The sequence below is a fragment of the Numida meleagris genome, chromosome 1 (assembly GCF_002078875.1).
Source record: "Numida meleagris isolate 19003 breed g44 Domestic line chromosome 1, NumMel1.0, whole genome shotgun sequence".
Classification (NCBI taxonomy): domain Eukaryota; kingdom Metazoa; phylum Chordata; class Aves; order Galliformes; family Numididae; genus Numida; species Numida meleagris.
The window spans coordinates 4,421,486-4,435,439 of record NC_034409.1 but is presented as its reverse complement, the minus strand read 5'-3'; positions in this window follow the sequence as shown (position 1 = coordinate 4,435,439).

Genomic DNA, 13,954 nt, shown 5'->3' with positions numbered 1-13,954 from the left:
CCCCCAGTTTGAAGCGCAGATGGTTCGATAGGAATATACACATATATAATACCGCTTCGCCCTTAGATGAATTTATTGGACCGCGTCCCACCCTCAGCTGAACATTCAATATTCCGGCATTATCTCTGCACTTAAACTCGCTTTCTCCATTTCTGCGCCAAGATAAATTTGCATAATATTTGCAGTTGTAATTAGCTGATGAACATCTCTCAGCCTTCCCCTTTGTTTTCCGAGCGTTTGGTCTTCAATTGATGCCACTTTTGATCTTTAATATTACAGTATCCCGATAGAGCATTTTATATCTTATCTGCGGCGCATGAAAGTCGCAGAGAAAGAGAGCGAGAAAACGGGGGAGAAAGGGAAGGGAGGAAAAGGCACTGAGCGAAGCTGAACTAATCAGAGTTTCCAAAGGTTGCTTCAGATGCTGGATCCGCAGTTACGGGGCAAACGCGATAAATGCTGAATTAGAGCCATTTAAAATAATATAGGGCTTGGTCAGGTGAGGTACCGCCAGCATCACTGCATCCCATACGGATAGCCGGGGGGGGATTAGGGATGGGGGCTGGGGGAGCCAGGGATGGGGATAGGGGGACCCGGGGATGGGGAACAGAAGAGGCAGGAATGGGGATAGGGGGGAGACAGGAATGGGGGGTGGGGGGCATGGGAGGCAGCATCCATCATGTCTCCCCCTCCCCACGAATGCATGGGGACCCCGGTGCCACCAGATTGAGTTACCCAGTAGGCTTTATAGAACTGGATCTCCGAAGGTTTGGGATTTTTTGGTGTGTTTTCTTCTTTTTTTTTTTTTCTTTTCTTTTGGGGGGGGGTGGAGGGGTGAGGAGGAGGAAGATGCTTTCTTCACCCAGCAATTGAAGCCCCAACCCCCCCGGAGCATCTCGAGTGTGCAGCCCCCCACCCAGGGTCACCTCCGCTGGCAGAGCCGGGAGTAAAGGATGTTATCACGTCGGGAGGGTTATTAAACCGCTAATGAATGAGTGTCTGTGAGACTCTGGACGGGTTGGAGAGACTGCGGGAGGGGGGCGGGTGGGGAGAGGAGGCAGAAAGGCTCGATCTTCATGCCAATCTCTGGAACAAATAGCTAACATTTAACGTTTACACCCTGCTTGGCGACGAACTGGCGCTCCACGGACCCCTGATCCAGGCTAAAATGTCCAGAAAGCCTTTGGAGAGAACAAGTTCCTGGCTATCAGGTTCTTCTGATCTCTCTCCTCCTTTCATAGGGCTTTGGTTTCAGACTGGACTTGTCCAATGTCTGCTTTACCGCTGCGCACTCCTAAATGAGTGTCAAGGAGGCGAATATCAAATAGCAGCGAGGTCAAGGCGATTTGGTTAACCGTTGGCTGGGCTGATGGCTTTAAACTTGTGTGGGAGGCTGGGGATGTGCGGGGGGAGGGAAGGAATGGAAGTGGAGAGGGAATAAATCCAGGAGAAGTGAAAATGAGGAAGGGGACAGGGTATGGGGAGAGGTGTGGAGCTTGGAGAGCCTCCAAAAAAAGCCTGGGATGGGGTGATGGAGGGGTGTTGGGTTTGTTGCTGGTCCTGGGGTGCCTCCATCCATTGGTGTTGGACCATTTTGGCACCCGTGTTTTGTCTCGATCCCAAACGTTGGGTCCCAGATGGGAGGGTGGAGCTGTGGGTGTTGGAAACATTGAGGTAAGGTGCAGGGGGGATTGTGGGCGGAGGGAGTAAGCAGGGTGAAAAATGCAAAGATGGGCACAAGGAGGTGTGCTCGTGCAAAACATGTGTTAGGGCAGGGCTGGAGGAGAGAGTAAATGGGTGTGGGTTTGTGGTCCTGGGAGCGAGGCAGGGCTGGAGGGAGAGGGGCTGGGGAGATGCCATCCAGTGCATGGCGGTGGTGTCCAGTGGAGCATGGCAGGATGGGGGCAGCCTGTGTGCGCAGGGAACAGCTGGAAAGTGGTGAATTTCCTCTATAACCAAAGCAGGAGCAGTGCTCCCTATAGCCAAAGCTGTAGTGCAAGCTGCAGGATGAGCCATGCATGGGGTGTGGAAGGATGGGTTCATGCACAAGGACGTGGAGTGAAGGTGGGGTGCGTGGGGGTAAGCAACCCACGCTCCATGATGGGCAATAAGCACAGGGCTCAGTGATGATTTTGGGGGGCTCTTGCACTTCCCTGAGTGGCTCAGCAGGCAGCACAGGAGCCAACGAGGAATTTCGCTTTCACCATTAATAATTGTCAGCTTGAAAAATAAATAAAAAAGAGAGAGAATTTCCCAGAAGAGAAACTTTTCTATTACAGAGGTGGCCGATGAACAGAACAAATAGCGAGGCCTTTCCCAGCCACGGCGACAAACCTGCAGCAGCACCCACCCCCTCCCTTCGCAGCAATCCCATTTCACTCCTGCTGGTAGCAGAGAGCTCGCTCCTGTCCCAGGTAATGTAAAGCCCGTCAGCTGAATCAGGGCAAACAATCGCCGGAGGAAATGTGTGCACAGCCACAGGCGGCTGAGCAGCGCCAGGGGCTGTACCTGCCAGGGAGGCCACGAGGTGATCTGTCCTGGGTCTGCTGCTCATGTCCTTGACCTCCACGTTGGCGAGACCATGGGGTGAGACCATGGGGTGAGACCATGGGGTGAGATATTCAGGTGACGCCACCAAGGTCGAAAGCCATATCGCCCAGCGTTTGCATTTAGAACCTGTTACTGAGGAACTGCTGCCTCCTTTTTGCTTTTCAGTTCGAATGCTCTTTTTGCTCAGCACGCTATGGGCAAGCAGTGGTGCTGGGACGCGTCCCTGTAGAGCGATGCCTCCTGCACGTGTGTTTGGCCATGACCTTACAGGCTCACGGGAAGGCAGCATGCAGTGCATGAGTATGAGCACACCAATGCCTGCAGATATCTCGCTGCACGTGCCACACAGCAACATATATATTCCATAGGAGGATCAGAGCTCTCCGTCTCTCCATCATGCCTGCATGCATCCACATACATACACCCACTAAGGTTGCGTTTCCGGAGACATTCTCAAATAGAGCAGTGTAATTTCTCCGCTGATTTTGATTGACATGCTGTCCCTGGGATCATGTGTTAATCCCTTCTTCACTCAAGCCTTTTCATAACTCATTTCTCTCTGCTAGATGGAGACTCTGATGGTTACCGAGGCAACGATGATAGCACTAAGCCATTTCCCTCTCTGCACGGAGACCATTATTCCGCATGCATAGGCCATTTGCAACAAAGGTCGCCACAAAGTCATCCACAACACAGCACACGTTTATTAAACTTTTATTCTTTTTTTTTTTCTCCCTCCCCCTAACAGAGGGACTGGCCGGCATGTGTGCAATTGCTCTCTCTCTCTCTCTATCTGTCTCTCTCTTTTTTTTTTTTTTTTGGAAGTCTTTGTAATATAGGTAATAATAACCGTAGTAGATATTATTGTACCCAAACTATATATCATACAAATCAGGAGCTTAGAGTTCCTGGTCCAGAGAGATCATGCTTAGATGGTGAGGTTTTGCGCCAATGATTCCTATTTGCCTTTTGTTCTCCTATCAAAGAGTAACTTTAATAGCAGCTGGAGGAAAAAACAGCCAACGGCAACAATATGAGAGCAGTGCGAGGTGAATTCCTGGTGTAAACCCACACGGAGGTTTGCCATGCAAAACCTCCTGAACGCAAATAACTAAGTAATGGCAGGCAATGGGCAGCTTCTCTATTTAAGTCCAATTTCTTGGATTTAAATTGCTTGGTGCTTTACCTGGGCTCTGGGTTTACAATGCGTGGGGCCCTTCTTGTGGTGTTATGGTTTAAGGGTGGTAAAGTCACCCCTGGCTGTAAGAGGGCAATGTGTGGATGCGCTGATGGAAGGGCCCCACTAACATCGGGTGCATTCTCGCCACCACTGAGTCCTTCCCCAGCTGGGGCCGTGCTGCTGGATTTGGTTTCAGCCCAATCCCTCGCCTCCAGAGACAGAACGCAATGCTTCGCTTTGGGCTGGCTTTTAGCAAGCAGCCCCTTTCCCACTGAGACCGGCACGGGGAAAGGCACTAATGTCATGGCGGCACTGCAGAGGGGACACCCCGCACCTGTCAGCAGAGCCACCCTAACCTTTTGTCAGGCTGAGATGGTTTTAGGTAGCCGTAGCATTTCACCATCTTTATTTACGCTTTTCCCCCTCTTTGTGGGGTTGAGCAGAGGGGTAATAGCGACAGCACCTGAGGGAACGGCATGGAGCTGTGTCAGGGGAGGGTCAGGGGGTGTTAAGAAAAGGTTCTGCACCAGAGGGTGGTGGGCATGGAACAGGTTCCCCAGGCAGTGGGCACAGCCCTGAGCTGCTAGAGGTGTTCACCAAGGAGTGTTTGGCCAACACTCTCAGATGTAGGGCTTGAATTTGGACTTGATGATACTTACTGTCCCTTTCCAACCTGGGATATTCTATGATTCAGTGATTCTCTGGTATCGAGTTGGCAAATAAAAGGAGAAAGAGGTAAAGCATCTTTAATAACAGTGGAGAGGCATAGGCACATATTGCTCAGAGAGGTGGTGGATGCCCTGTCCTTGCAGACACTCAAGGTCAGGCTGGATGGGGCTCTGTGCACCCTGATCTATCTGTAGGTGTCCCTGTTCATTGCAGGGGAGTAGGACCAGATGGCCTTTAAAGGTATCTTCCAACTCAAACGATTCTGTTTCTATGATTCTATGAATTTACCATCAAACCCAACCTCTACAAATGTCCAAATTCAGTTCCTGCTGGCTACCAGCTCCATATGTCTCAGTGCCTTCACCTCTTTCTGTCTCTGTTTCAAGGCAGCTAACCATCTCTGGAAGCCCACATTTCCACCCCCCCCCCCCCCCCCACCAGGGTTTTTTGCAGGCACAGCACAGGGAAGGGTGAGGGCTGGGCGCCTGTTCGGACACTGCTGCAGCATCAGGGCTGCTGCGGATGTGAAAGAGGAGGAGAAGATGGCCCACGGTGATAAGCTCCCAGGAAATTTCTAAGGTGCCTCCTCCTCTTCTCTGTCCAGACAGCTCCAGCACCGGTTCAGGATCTTATCTCTCTGTATTGCTGCACCTCTTTGGCCTCCCTCCTACAGTGTCCTGTGCAAAACACACTCCTAATTGCACTGACCTGGCCCAAAGCTCTGATTCCATCTTCCTTCTCCTTCTGTCACTGGTTTCACTGGTTTTATCATCTATTTCATTTACATTTTGCTGCTGCCTTGTCAAAGCCAGACAGAAGTCATCTCAGCCCCAGATCTTCCCCTGTTTCTCCTTTTCATACAATAGAATTGTAGAATCATTGAGGATGGAAAAGACCTCTAAGATCACCAACTGCAAACACTGACCCATCACCACCATGCCCACTAAACCACATTTCAATTTTTAGTTTGCTTTAGAAACTGAATCAACAGCCTTTAGGCACTCAGTTCTTTTTCTAGGATAGAGGGGGACCCTGACATGCCTGGGAGGGCCATGTGTCCACATGAGCTCAACTTCTGCAATTGCATAAAGCCCTGAGATGGAAATCCACCTAGAGGAAAACATCTCCCAGCACCAAACCATCACTTTGAGACAATTGCAGTTTCCAAACCAGACCACGTGCTTGTTTACAAAGCTCCCATTTTGCAAGATGTTCAAATAACTGGAGACAAAGAGGAGATGGAGTTAAACTTCCTAATCTGGCATTTATCTGAAGAATCGCTTTCTCACTCTGGTTCAACCACTGTGGAGGAGGGCGAAGCGTCACCGGTCCAGTTAACACAGATCAGCATGCTTTATGGCATGGGGTAAAGCAATTCCTCTGCTCATGTGATAATTGAGCAATTTTTTATTATTATTTTTTATTTTTTTGGAGAAAGAAAAGCCCTGGAATCTCAGTGGTTGGTGCTCAAGACTTGATGTGTCCACTTCTTCGATCATCCATGGTCGAAGAGGTGGACTTGGTCCATTCATGGGACACTGTGGTGATGGGGGAACCCAAAAGAGACTGATCCTGCAGCCAAGGTTGCGCCATCCCGGAGATGTACCACCTCATGGCACTTCTCCCTGTTTTCCCAAAAAACATCTAAGCTTTTGCAGTCAAAGCTCATTTCCTTTTTCCCCATCCTCTGCACCACCCAGCTTCCTGCTGCTGCTCTGGCACAGCTCCTTTCATGGAAATTCTCCATCTTGCCTGGCTCAATACTCAAAAAAATAATGACAGAAAAAAAAATATTTCATAGAGTTTCTGCTCATATCGAGCTCTTGCAGCTCACAGAGGGGTGCCTGAAACCAGGAAACACACAGTGATATTTGCTTGCTGGGATGGTGCTGGGAATTTTGAGCAAAGCATGTCAGGTATTTCCGAGCCCCCTGCACTAATTGATGGGCTCTCTATATATCATGCCAGATAAAGGGCTCTTGTGCAGTAAATGCTGATGTTTAGAACATCCTGATAGTGTTTTGTTAACAAGAAGATAACGGGAGAGCAAGATACGTTTGTTTAGCTGCCTATAGATAAACCCAATGGGGTCTTTGTTAAGTTTTCATGACTGATGGCAGGTACTAAATGCGATAAATAATACCCCAGATCCTGATTGGAGCTACTGTAGTACAAATTATAACCCGTGGCACTGACCTGTGAGGGGAGAAAGACGGGTCGAGGGCTACAGGAATGAGGACCTGGGGTTATTTTGGGTGGCAGCTCCTGCTTTTGAAGAAATAGTGGCCTGCTATGGCAGGCTGCAAAGTGGTACCCGTCAGAAAAGTAAGGGAGGAAAAGGGCATTGGTAATAAGATGCTTGTGGAAGGAGAGAGGCATAGAAACTGTAAAAGCATATGGGAAAGGATGGCAATGCACATAGAATCATAGAATCACATAGGTTGGAAAAGACCACTAAGATTATCTAGTTCAACCGTCAATCCATCCCTACCATGCCCACTAAACATGTCCCTCAGTGTCACATCGACACGTTTCTTAAACACCTGCAGGGATGGTAACTCCACTCTCCCTGGGCAGCCTGAGCCAATGCATCATATCTAAAATTTGTGGTGACTTCTACTCCAGGGCTCTCCACGAGCTCAACCATTACAGGATGCCCCAAGCCAAGGGAAAGGGTCTTCACCCAGGAGGGGAGAGCAAAGCCATGCAAACATATCCAGTGGATGATGAGAATCACCCTTCTTCTCCCTTCACCCCAGCAGAAGCTGAGTCAAGGCAGCACACGCCTCTCTCCCCTGGTTCTCCTTCACCAGAGTGCTTATTAGCATTTCTCCCAAAACACACCACTAATTGCAAGGTGGGTCACTGTCAGCCCTCTTGCATCAGCAAGACTTGTTATTGAGAGGCAACATGGTCCCTGATTCATGGTGATGGGGAGGAGAAGAGGGGCACAGCCTGCCATGCTTCCACTGATGGCCCCAGGGATGTCCTTACCAAAACACCTGCCAATGGCAAGGCCAAGGTTGATCTGAAGCCGATAACGAATTACCAGTAGGGGGAGAGATTCTCGGCACAACCAAAGCGGAGAAACCCAGCAGGCTTTGGAAGCGAGGCCGTGAAACAACAAAATTCTCAGCTGTTGAAAGGGATTATAATTACAGCTCTATCTCCAGTACAATCTTCCCCCAGAAGTCGGTAATTTGCTCCGTCTTTTTTTACTGTTTCATTCTTCTTGTCTCCTTTAGGAGAGGGATGGAGGAGATTGCAGGATCTGAATTGGGGTGATGCTAAACTCTGGCTTAGTGTCTTCTTGGTGCATCCCACTCAGAGAGGGGACAAGGAGGGCTCCAGCCCTGGCTAAAACCTCCTTGGATGTTGGGTGCCTAAGCTGTTTTCCTGTTGGAGGTGAGATCATCTCACCTTCGCACCACATCATTCTTCCTGATGGTCGCGTGTTGGCTGGATGCATGCACGGACACGGAGTTCCTGATGGAAGGGGCAGCAGTGCTGTTGCAAGGCTCTGGCTGAGTAACCCAGCTCTCGGAAGGTGAATGGGCTGGAAGCAACAGAGAAAAGAAAGGGGATGAAGAACTTTTTAAAATATTTTTCCCATTCTTTATGGTTTTTTTTTTTGATCATCAATAACATGCTATGTGTTCCTATCTTATGACCAGCTTTGTTTTTGCAAGGGCACCTGTAAGATTTGGCAGAACACATTCCTACTCTGGGCATTCATACTCTCAGCCTGGAATATCAAAACCAGCTCCTTTCCAGCTGTGGGTTCTCCCCAAGTGGAATAATTAAGAGGGAGAGCTTACATCCAAGTCTGGACTGCATGCAATTAAACACACAAAGCCTGAAACCTTATAGACGAAATAGAAATTCTGCCCTGTGCCTGGTTGGGAAGATTTGCTTGGATGCGGAGTTTCCATTGCGTGAGCTTCTGTGCCCTGGCATCAGAGACGGCCAAGAGAGATGGAGAGATGCAAATGAAAAGCTAGTGGGTCTTCCTGAGAAATCTTTGAACACACATCCAAAAAATGAATGTGTTTTCTTCTAATTAGGAGTGTTCGTTATATCTCGTGGCAATCTACAAAACAAGCCACATGCCGGTTATTGTTGGTACAAGCACAACAATTCTGACTGTGGGAAAAAAAATATTTCCAGGCATGCAGGACACAAAACGTACTAAAGGCATTTTAATGACACTTTAATTAATCTCTAGGCATATGTTAAACAGAGAATATCTAAAAAGGTGTGTATGTGTGTGGGGGGTAGTAACGAAAGTTAGGACTCAAATCAAAAGATGCTTTAGTACCTGCAAAAGCTATTAAATATAATTATATTCATTTAAAATATCCCCACGCAGAAAAAAATGATAAACTGGAATGAAGGTCGCAAGCAAATCTCACCAAATCAAGGCTTAAAAAATATGTTTCAAAAGAATGTTGTCATTAGCATACAAACAAAAACAAACCTGTATAAATTTAGAGTTAAGGCTAGATGTAAAAAAAGAAATCCAAGGAAGATAAGTGCGGAAAATTACAGTGGAGGCAGCTGAGCCGTCTCCACTTGGAGATGTGGAGCAGTAGCACCAGGAAGGGGAAAACAAATGTGGATTTAGAAATATGGTATCCTGACCCAGGACCACAGAAATGGAAATGCCTTTTGCAGAGGTGTGTTGGCTGATAGAGCTTATCTCAACCAGATGGGAGATTCTAATTTCCAGTTTGCTCACCGTGCCGTCGTTCTGACTAGGCGTACCCTCCATGACAAAGCAACTGGGCTTTCTGCAGAGTCACTTCTTTTGGTTCGAGGGGAAATTAACCAGATTTTATCCAAAAATCAATAGGTCCTGTCCAATTCTTGCAAGGGTTTTCCTGCAATCACCTTGAATTGTATCCCAGTTGCTGGGAGGAGCATCAAGCACCCTTGGAAGAGAAAATGTGCAAGTATCTCCCTGTGCTTTTGGTTTGGAAGGGCCTTGTAGAGGGATCCTGAATTCTGCATGACTATTGTGTGGAGGTCTTGGCAGCTGAGACTCACTTCTGCAATAGAAATTCAATGTAAGCCAATGGCCCTGGTGATAGGTTCGTATAGAGGTACCTGGAAAAGTACCTGGAGAGCTACCCAAGGCTGGACAAGGCCTGGAATTGTATCTTGCAACAGATGTCACAATTAAAACAAGGATTAGCTGTTAGAAGGGACCTGAAGCTTAGAAAACAGAACAAAGTTTCTTTTTGTGCTGCTCAGTGACTCTTCTCCTGGCGCTGTTGGCTGGGAGCAGGCACTGGTGTCACTAGTGTCATCTGGTTCAACCTGAGCAGAGCTGGGAGCTTGGAAGCACTCATTCCCCACTCATCTTTGCCCCTACCATGCTCTGTAACCTGGTACAAACCACTTCGCCGCTCTGCTTTGGTTTCACTGTTTTCAATGCCAGCATAAAACAAATCCATCCTTGTTCTCAGCAAGCAATCAACTCCAGTTGATCTTTCTCCTAGCACATCTGACAGGAGCTACCACAGCTTTCAAGTTCTTTGGCCGTTAAATTAGTACTCATGTTGAATAGTTATTTGTTTTTATTATTCTCAGTTGGTGGCTGGTGAGACCATCCATACACCTGCCTCACCCAAAACTCACGTAAGTGTAAGCGTAACCTAGAATCATAGAATCATTGAATCATAAAATGGTTTGAGTTGGAAGGGACCTTTCAGATCATCCAGCTCCAACCCCCCTGCTATAGGCAGGGACACCTCCCACCAGACCAGGTTGCTCACAGCCCCATCCAGCCTGGCCTTGAATGCTTCCAGTGAGGGGGCATCCACAACATGGTAGGACAGGTTGCGCTGTGACGGCAAAGTTTGACTAGATGTTTCAGAAGGTCCACCTACGTCCTAAATTCCTATAAAGAGTGTTCAATTGCATTCCCTGGCTGATGAGTGTGTTGTCAGCAGGAAAGAGACAGGTTGCTACCTGCCGTGGTCTGGTCTCTACCAGCTCCCATGCTTCTGGACATTGAAGATATGGAAGGGAAACCTCCAGCAGATGACAACAGCAGTTGTCTTGCACAGAGTGGGAATGTGCAGTGTCAGATGAGTAAAAGTGAGGGATCCATCGCAAGCAGCACGACGTTTCTGATTGAGATAACTCAAAATGGAGATAAACAGCTGAATTACTAAGTCCGTGCAGAAAATGAGAGTACCTTGGGGGAGGCAATGCCAAGAGCATGCTTAGCTCTGAAACTATTTTGCAATGGTTGCATCCAAGGCTGGTTTCATACCAGAAGTCCAAGTAATACTATTTGGTAAGCGTTAACTCTGCGACCAGTGTACATGATCCAGCAGCGAGAAGAAAAACAAAGACATGATGGAGCTCTGCAGCCATTTAAGCATGGCTTTGGTAAACAAAGCTGGTTTAATACTCACAGGAGCCTCAGGCAGGGGCTAAGGCACTGGCTCCTCCTTCCACCCACCTGCACACTGTTTGACTTGTACAAAACTTAGCCCAGTGGGAGCCCCAGCGTTTAACCTGGTCCCCCTGCATTTATCGTCCTCCACCCACCTTCCACAAGGCCAAACCAACGTGCTTGGCTGTGCTTGTAAACACGGCCAGACCATCAACCGAGGCCAAATGAAAATTAGGTCTCAGACGGGCATCCCAAGGCCTGTAACCTTTTAAAATCCCAGGGAAAATTTTCCAGCAAGCTGGTAGAGTGTAGCTTTGCCAACACGGGCACCTGGGTGTGGGAAGAATGCTGGCAGGGCGATGAACTCATTAAGGTGGAGCTCTGTCACCACCTCCCGAAGGAATCTGAGATGAGCCCATCGCACCGCTGTACCCTTGTGCAACCGAGTGTAGGAAGGATCAGTCACTGGAGCTTGGCGCTGCCCTGCTCTACACGCTGAAGTCAACGCCACCAGGAGAAATAAGAGCCCTTTCCATGTAAGCAAACTGATGCGGCTGATATCGAGTGACTCATTAACGGCTTACAAAACTTAAGTAGACCATAGCGTTACTCTCTAGTAGTGGGAACTCCTCAGCTTGAAAGGAGGATTTGATACCTGCCAAAAGAGCACCTTGGGCCTAATCATCGTTAGTGACAGCAGATCTGCCCTTGGAGGTGTTTGCAAGAAGTTACAACCTGCACCTGCTCTAACTCTGAGGAATTAATTGTTCTCCAAAGATCCTGGGCACAGAGACAAGTTGGACATGCACTGGGAAACAATGGATTCCAAACCTGTAGTGCAGGCGATGAGAGGTGAAGATGGAACTGAGCAGTTCCTAAGCTGGACAAATGCATTTACTCAACTGTGCCTTTTCTCAGTCGCCCATCACATTTCACTCTGTGCTACTCTCCACCCTTTTCCCACCCAAGCCCCCAAAATATTTTAAAAAGCCCATGCTGATTAGATTCATTTGAGATGGAAGAATCTTATTTTTGGAATAAGATTTGCAGAAGACACACTAAAAAAACAAATCCATGTTCTTACGTGTACATCAGAATATAGTTGGTTGGCTTTCTGGGCTGCAGGGACACACTGCTGGCTCATGTCCATCTTGCCATCCACTATTCACATATATCATTTTCAGGATAGCTAAATAGTTATCTTAGGAACATCTGAACTGGAATCACTGGGCTGAACTTGCCCATCCTTCTGGCCTCCACAGATCACGTCTCTGAAGGACACTGTTGCTGCTTCAGCTCAAGACTTTGTACAGCTCATGGTTAAGTCCCCTAAATAGCATCTCATGTATTAGTTATAGCGCCTCTAGCAGTATCCTCAGCACAAAAATGGTGAATATACTTTGTGGAATTCTTTCTTTTTTGCTAGCCTAAAGCAACTCTGAAACCAAAGAAATGCAGCATTTGGCCACTAGCAACTGGGAGGTTTGAAGGGATATGACGCTGCAAATCCAGCCTTTTAGAGGGCAGGTAGCACTAGGAGTTGGTGGCCGAGCTGGGTTATTAGATACTGAGGCAAAAAAATGGATTTTGGGGTTGACTGAGCAACTGTCTTTGCAGAAAATATAGAGAACAACAGCATCACTTCATTCTCAGCATCTTAATACATGCCAGCTCCAAGCACTAACTCAGGCATTTCACAGCCCACAAAGCCCAGAGAAGGCAGCTATTGTATCAGTTATGAGAGGTGGATTTTGGTGTCCCCAAAGTAACTTTAACCAAGAAGCTGTTTCTCAGATAAATCCCACCAGATAACCCTGGAAGCGAAAAAGGGCCAGTAATAGCAAAAAGCAATAGCTGAGGCATTGGAACAGGCTGTCTGTGGAAGCCACTGTACCTGGAGGTGTTCAAGAAAAGGGTGGATGTGGCACTGAGGGACATGGTCAGTGGGCATTGGGGGGATGGGTTGACGGTTGGTCTGGATGATCTTAGTGGTCTTTTCCAATCTTAATGATTCTATGAAAATAAGGTTTTGATCTGAGGCCAGCCAGGCTCCAAATCAGCCCATGAGTAGAGGGATGGATTCATGTTGGAAAACTTCTTGGAAGAGGGTTGGCTGCAACCTGCAAAGCTGAGGGACCTGTCTGGTTCAGTAGTGCAGTAGACGGTTTCCAGCACTTAAACTCCAATGAAAACACAAGTGCTGAGAAAGGTTCAACTGAGGAGCAGCTCCAGGGACAGATCCTGCACTGAAGAAGCTCCCAGTAGCCCTGATGTTGTGAGCACTGGGTGTTAATAGAGTAATGGGTGATTTAACCCATGGGAAGCTCTGGTCTCTCTCTACAAGCTTCACATCAGCCTTGGTCCAGGGCTGAAGCTGAGCTGCAGAGCAGGAAATATTATCCAGCTCCTGTGGATAGAAACTGGGACATGCATGGATCCTGTGCCCAAATCCTCCAACAAAGCCACACCAGAGCTGAGTTTCTTAAAAACAAGAGTGTGTTTCTCCCTTTGAATACATGCAATGGCTGTCATGCAGAGAACATAATCTTTGAGCAGATGTGTACACCTAATATGACTATTCTTACAGCACTCATTCTAATAAGTACTGTAAATGACATCTCAATTAAAAATAAGCAATTGCACACAACTTCCTGCCCCTATTTCTTAATTTGCTTCTGCATAAGGAAAATAGGCAGTGGTGTTACCTGAGCTGACTCACACATATCCTGAATGCCAAATTTTCAGATGCTACTGCAAATAATGCCCAGTCCCAAAGGTCTCCTGCACACAGCAGTGCCCACACTGGGGGCCACAGGGGACACCAGGGCATGGACAGGTGGCATCCTGCCAAACTCATCTTAGTCCTATGGTAAAGAAATGATGGGTGTCAAAGGAGGTCCCGCGTCACAGTCGGGTATCAAAACCACTCTGGTAGAGGGAGAAATCAATGGAAAAGAGCTTCTAATTTATGAAATAAATTCCTGCTCCTGATGGATGATTAAACCTACACTTCCTTAGGTGTTTTTTTTTTCTTTCTCCTTTATTTTGGCAATAAAATAATTTAATTGTGATTGCTTCTCTTCTCTTCTCTTCTCTTCTCTTCTCTTCTCTTCTCTTCTCTTCTCTTCTCTTCTCTTCTCTTCTCTTCT